This window comes from Apium graveolens, chromosome 5 (assembly GCF_009905375.1).
Source record: "Apium graveolens cultivar Ventura chromosome 5, ASM990537v1, whole genome shotgun sequence".
In the NCBI taxonomy this organism is placed as follows: Eukaryota; Viridiplantae; Streptophyta; class Magnoliopsida; order Apiales; family Apiaceae; genus Apium; species Apium graveolens.
The window spans coordinates 146805439-146812954 of NC_133651.1; positions in this window are offsets into that span (position 1 = coordinate 146805439).

Genomic DNA, 7516 nt, shown 5'->3' on the forward strand with positions numbered 1-7516 from the left:
TGACTCGTTTCTTTACCACTCGAATCCTGATAGGTTTCATTTTCCTTCTTAACTGAAAACAATAAGGTGAATAACAACAAACATGGGGTGAGCCATAAGTTGCTCAACAAGTCCGCAATATATATACAATGTTATAATAAGCTAAATGAGCCGGTAATCTGATTAAATCTGCAAAGATATAATCTCGCGAGAAAAGAACGAATGCCACTATCGGCGAATATCAAACGAACTAAACTGGACACAAATTCGCACATATATCCATACCTCAATGTATAGATCCATTTGGGTACTTAGGCTCTACGGCCCAACACAAGGATCCGGTTAATTCCCGACCCTTAGGATCAAGTGTATACCTGATCCCAATCGTCACCATCCAGTCCATAGAGGAGCAAACGGGACAATCGGTATGCTTTGATATATCCCAATATCAAAATATATCAAGATATATGTATTGTTAGATATATTTGTGATATCATGTCTAATCTGTTGTGTTTAGTTTCAGAACTTATTATCAGGACTTACTGGAAATCAGAACTTATTGAAGTCAGAACTTATATCAGAACTTAAGGCCGTCAGGATTTATATCAGGACTTAAGTGCGGATAATTCAGATAAGTAAAGCAGCTGATTTACAGGAAATGATCGTGACTAAAAAAATAGAAGATATGCATGAAGAGTTAGAAGACTAGAAGACTTGTAGAAGATAATATCTGATTGATATATTTTAGGAGACAAAATTATATTCAATATCAATTAGAAGATATCTTGTAACTGTGTACTATATAAACACAGCTTAGGATTTACACTATATGTGTTATCATTCACGAGAAAGATTATACATTGTTTCTTGGGTGCATTTGACACTCTTACACTTCAATTTTACCTCCAAAACTTTTACACTAGACTCTCCTGATCATAATCCAACTCCCAAACCTGATGTGGCTCAAGGGCCTAGCTTGGGCCTCCCTAGGCCTAAGCTTAAAGTCTACGCTTCCCCTGTTTTTCTGGGCAGAAAAGGGTCCTGATTTGAACTAACCTATGACACATTATTCTAACTCAAATCCTATGAAATATGGCTGGAAAAACTCCTCTGACACTCCCTCTAACTAAGGCCCAACAAGGCCTAATGAGGGCCTACCTATGACATGGTCAAAACTTCCCATTTCTAAGTTACAACAAAACTGTCCCCTGCTGGACAGATTTGGTGTTTCCACTCGTGCACCTAATCAAACGTCTTACAAACCTCCAACAAACACCTAAAACCTATTGTATACTCCTAGTGCTAGTTTCTGGTGACTTGGGCCTCAAAGTGCACAATAATGACAAGGTTAAATCTCACTCTAAACCCCAGGGTACCAAACTGAATTTCTGCAGAAACTAATACTCTCCTTTCACCAAGATTCTTACTTGACAAACCCAACCAACAACAACCAAAAACCCAAACCAAACCTCAACCAAGGTGATCTACTGAACTAACTCTCCTACACTCAATATTGACTTAGTGGAGATCATCCTTACCTAAGGTGCAACATAGAAAAACAATAGTTAACATACTACACTAATTACAAGTCATCAAGTTTTTGAAAACAACAAGTTATATCTTCTTTATAAATATATACAAATTAACATCACATATCAAGGATCACAAGTCAAGATCATTATCTTAACTCAACTGAAATCAAAGCCTACTAACAATTATCAATCCAAATGATCAAAAACTTCCGAAAATCATGAGTTGTTTACATGCATGCATGCCTTCGAATCTTACAAGTCAAAACCATATGATTTGCAGAATAATTTTATCATAAAATCAACATGCAAGCCTAGCATAAGCTATAACTAAATGATCACTTAGCATTAAAAGGGTTTTATCAAGTTTTCACTACAAAATTAATGCCATTATCACAAAAACATACAAGAATTGAACAAGGCAACAAGACATCACTAAGAACCATTCATTCGGCTCCCTTATGGTCATGGCCGAATGAAATGGAAGGGAAATGGCCATTAAAAATAAGAGTTTCACTCTCTTGACTTGGCATTTCACCATTCCTTGTAGTTCCCTCAACAATACAACCTTAAATCCATGAGAATCAAGATTGTATTTTGAGTTCTAGTTAAACTATGACATGCAAGATTAAATCTTAAATTTCTCACTCTAAACTTTTTGAAATATATAAGAACAACATGTAGGAGTAAGATTACTTGAATATAAGATGAATGTTTGAGCGAAAGAATGAAGAAAAGAAGGGGATGGGGGGCCTCAGCTATGGGATGGCCGAGAGGGAGGGTTGAGCCAAGAGGGAGGGGAGGAGGAAGGAGTGGGTGGAATGATGGAGTGAAAATGAAGTGCTATGATACTTGTGTGTTTTTTATGCGTTTGTTTTGATTAAATGTGAGCGGATTTAGTAAATGATAAAAGTAACCTTCTAGCTAAAGTTAGGTAAATTTGCATGCAAGGACAAAGTGATAAATTGGCTAGTAGAATGATAGTGAGTGGGGTTGGAATTGTCTTTTTTAGCCCTTTAGTTGATGGGAGGGTATTTGCATGCAAGGATATTCATATAATTTGCTAATTACTTAACAACTAATTTTCAAAGATCTACTTTTATAAAATAAAATAAAAGTTCAAAAATTATAAAATTTATACCATAAAATAACTTGGATTTTTAGAAATTTTAATGAGATCACTTTTGAAATTTGTGAATGAAATAATTTTTAAAAGATAATTTTCCATGGTAAAGAATATTCTTTATAAATCAAAAATAGGAGCAATTAATAAAACTCTCGCTTTGAAAAATTCATATTCTGAGTAAAGCAATTTATAATGCAGCAACTCCATTCACACAAGTGTATAATCAAATAGGTATATTTATAATCGATTCAAATATTATACAACGTTCACAAATAATATTACACAAAATGCCGGTCGTAATAGATGCTAGACTTCCAGGAACCACTATGACTGAAATAGCTTAAAAGCTAAGGAAGGAAGCTGATCTGAAGAGAAAGGTTGAGGCCATGGACACTAGACTGACAAATATAGAGAAGTCAGTGGCCAAAATACTTGCACATCAGGAAGCCTAAACGGGTCTGCTTCAATAATTGGTAGCTGCACAACTCCCTACCTCTACTCAACTTGATGCTAACAAAAAGGGGGAGAAAGATTCACTAGTCCCGGTTAGTCAAGGAGCACCAATCAGTGAGGGGGAGAATGTGCTAAACATACAAGTTAGTCAAGTAATTGTTCCAGAAATTACTTATCCTAAGCCACCAGTCTTGGACAGCATTGATATGATCCAGATAGCAGCTGCTAAGTCTGATTCAAAGACAAACTTCAAGAAGCTTGATGTTGCAGCAGTTGAGAAGGAATTGGATGACAATTAAAGAAAGATTGATGAAGAAATCATAAAGAAATTTGGTCCAATTGAGAAACCAAACAAGACCTTTCATCACTTCTCTCAAGTCAATCAAATTTCTGTGAATGACATGAGTCTAGGTAATCTGGAAAAGGGCCAACCTTCATGCATAAAGTCTCCAAAAGCCAACTTAGTTTTGAAGCCAAAAAGGAATTATCCAAAGTCATCTGACAAAAATCCTTTGGTTCTTATGTTTGAGACTCCAAGGCCAGATGAAAAGAAGCTGTTGGCAAGGTTCATTGAATTTTTCAAAGATCCAACTAACTCAGTGCTAAAAAGAAGAATGGCTAAGATCTACAGGAATGGAAAAGAAATCTGTGTGCTGGCTGGACACCCTTAGTTTGCAGAAGCTAAGAAGGAAGAAAAAGAGAGAATCAAGAAAGAAAAGAAGCAGGCTACTTTAGATGATAAGAAACTGAAATAGAAGAAAAATAAAGATGCTATTGTAGCCAAGCTTCAAGCTGTGAAAACTGCAACTGAGATTTCTGAGAAACAACCAGTAGGAACTGAAGCTCAGGATCATAAAATGCTCAAGGAACCTCAACAGACAAAGAAACCAAGATACAAACAAAGAATAAAGACCCAAACAGTCTACAACTTCAACTCAAACATCCAAGCCCTCAGAAGTGGAGGATGAATTTAAGGTAGATCCTACAAAGAACTTTTATGGTGAGCCAATAGTTCCCAAGGATGAGCCTATAGACTGGGATAATTTGCCTCTTCATGAACTTAATTTATCAATCTTCAACAAGCTAAAGAGGACAAAGACAAGAGCAATCAAGAAGGTCAAGCCTGTGAAACTCAAAACAAAAACCTTAACCAAAGCTGAACCAACTGTCAACAAGGGAGATCTTCTATACATCTGTGATTTCAAGGAATTTTCAGATATCAATCTCTACATGGATGAATTAGAAGAAGTGGGGGGAATTGATGCTTACAGAAATCTCACTGAAAGACTGGTGTTCGAATACAAGGGTGGGAAAGAGATCATATGGCCCCTTCACAGAATTCTTCAAGAAAGTTGTTCTATTTTGATAACGATCTTCTCATCCTTCAAGAAAATTTTTGGATTCAATGTGACAGCCAAGAAATTGGTTCTAAAGAAGCTAGAAGAACTCATGAGCAGAAAAACCTCAAATGCACTTCCAAAAACTCTATACATTCCCTTCACAGGAAATATAGTGCACTTGAGGCCTTACTGGCTAATGGAATTCATGGATGACAAGGGTGTTAGAAGATTCTTGAGATTGGATGACCAATTGAGCATCTCAAGCAATGAGACTCTAATGGAAATGCAAGAAAATTTGGATCTATCAAAGGCTGAAGAATTTGAATTTCACAGACAACTCCAAAATCAAATAGAAGAAAACAACTGGAAGCTTGGGAAGAAATCAAGACAATCAAGGAAATAGAAAACATCTGCTCAGACTAGAGGAGCACCTTGATAATGATTGTGAGAACTCTTTGTACACTTTACTTTGTTCAATTTTCAAATAAACTGTAACACTTACTAGTTTTATCTACCTTTATCAATCTATTCATTTAGGGTGTTTTGTTATCATTAAGTTTCTCTTAATTTATGGCTACAATTCCAGTAGACATAAATTGGGGGAGATTGTTAGGGATATATGTTGTGAATTTGATGATAAGTTGAAAAAAACAACTTAGTAGATTTAACTTAGTATTTTTGTAGCTCTCGACGGATGTTCTAATATAGTCCCGACGGATGAACTTTATAGTCCCGACGGATGACAATTTAACATCCATCGAGAGTGTCGCTTATGTAACAATAAGTATTGTAACACATTTCTGCAAACAACAATATTTTAGTTGAGTAGATACCGTAAGATTCTTTGAGTCATGTTGACTACTAGATTGATATGCAGAATAGGTTGGCTAATTGTAAATATAAGATGTCTTGTAATTCTGCATAAGTGAAATAGAATCAAGTGACAGAAAGACTCCCGATGGATGATCTACAAAGGCTCCCGATAGATAATCAACAAGGTCCTGACGGATGATCAACACAGTCCCGACAGATAATAATATTCAAAATATCAGCTGACAGTGACAACACAGTCACATGCGTCGGGTGTTTGCAAATGGAATATGGAAGCCTAATTGCAGGATTTAGAGAACAAAGAAGCATTACCATTTCCATTAAATTATGAAGATATTCAAAGATGCTGGATAGAGTAATGTAGTAGCATGAAGTTAGACTAGATTTAGTTTGTCTTATTGTCTTGTCTTACGATAATGTAACTTGGTGATATATAAACCAAGTATAGCAAGTAGAACAACTAACTGAGAAAACATTTTTTTAGAGAGATAGAAAAGGCTGTATATGTTAAGAATCTCTTTGTAATTCTGTAAGTTCTCTTGTAAGCAGCTGTGTGCTAATCAAGCATCATAGAGTTTTTAACTTTATATGTACCTCTGGTGGATAAGTTCAAATCCACCAGAAAGTTTTAAAGCTTTGTGTTTTATTGATTTGTGTTTTGATTTCTATTTTATTCTCATTCCGCACTTCTTGCAAAATCAAACACAATTATATATTAAGTAAGAACATTCTTAAAATCAGAAAAAGTAGCAAGAATTGCATTCAACCCCCTTCTATAATTCTTGTTGCATTATTTGGGATTAACAATAATTATTTTTATTGAATAATAAATTGATTTATATGTATTTATCGAATAATAATTGAACCGTTTACCCGATTTGAGGGAAACGAAAGACCTTTGCCTCAGAAAAATGATATGTTTTCATTAAAAATAGTTTAAAATCGTAATTTCTTTTAGAAGAGAGTCGACTTTCTATATTTGTTTACTTGTAAGCCTTATTGCGTATAGAAACGAGTCATATAAATCCCGAAAAATAGGAAATGAGTCAAATATTGTTCAGTTAAGCGAATAGTGAGTCGATTTTGATTCTAAAAATTATTTTAAACCTACAATGACTATGTGAACTTGTGTGTTATGTGAATTATATGGTTAATCGAGTCTTATTTGCTAATATTTAATATACGGGTTAGAAATATGCGTAAGGGTAGATGATAAAGGCTATGTGAAGTCGGTTTGAGACGTGATTGAGATGCATGTTGACTAAATAAGTCTATTTCTTTGATAGAAGCAAAGCCAACAAAGCGGGTGAGCTGATGATAGAAGACGGTGAAGTACTTGGAGTAAATCGCGTGAAAGGCAAGTTTTTTCCCCTATTCTAACTTCAGAATAGTGAAATTACTTCAGATTCTTATCGCAATTGCACACTTATGATTCCTGTTCACAAACACTGATACACAATTATTATTCCTTTTTTCATATTTTATTTCAATTCCTGATTTCTCCTACTTCATTGAATCCTCTATTCATATTCCAATAGTTATATATATATATATATCTTGATATATTTTGATATTGGGATATATCAAAGCATACTGATTGTCCCGATTACTCCTATATTGACTGGATGTTGACGATTGGGATCAGGTATACACTTGATACTAAGGGTCAGGAATTAACCGGATCCTTGTGTTGGGCCGTAGAGCCTGGGTACCCGAATGGATCTATACATTGAGGTATGGATCTGCACTGTATCCTGGCTGATCAGCAGGATATATGTGCGAACTTGTGTCCATTTTAGTTCGTTTAATATTCGCCGATAGTGGCCTTCGTTCTTTTCTCGCGAAGTTATATCTTTGCAGTGTAACCAGATTACTGGTTCATTTAGCTTTTTATAACACTATACATATATTGCAGACTTGTTGAGCAACTTATGGCTCACCCCCTGTTTGTTGTTATTCACCTTATTGTTTTCCATTAAGAAGGAAAATGAAATATATCAGGACTCGAGTGGTAAAGAAACGAGTCAAGCCGCGGGACCCTCTCATACCAAAGATGTTGATCCCAATTCCGGAGGAAAGCTTTGAGTTGTCTGACCAGGTGTAGTGTAGATAGTTGATGTGTGTGTTTGAATAATAAAGAAAAGTTGTAGTTAAAACTTGTTAGATAATGGTTTGTAATAAAGAGAGTTTGTAAGATTTAAATTGGGTTTGTAATAAAGTTAGATTGAGGCTCTTATTTTCATACTTCAACCTAAAAA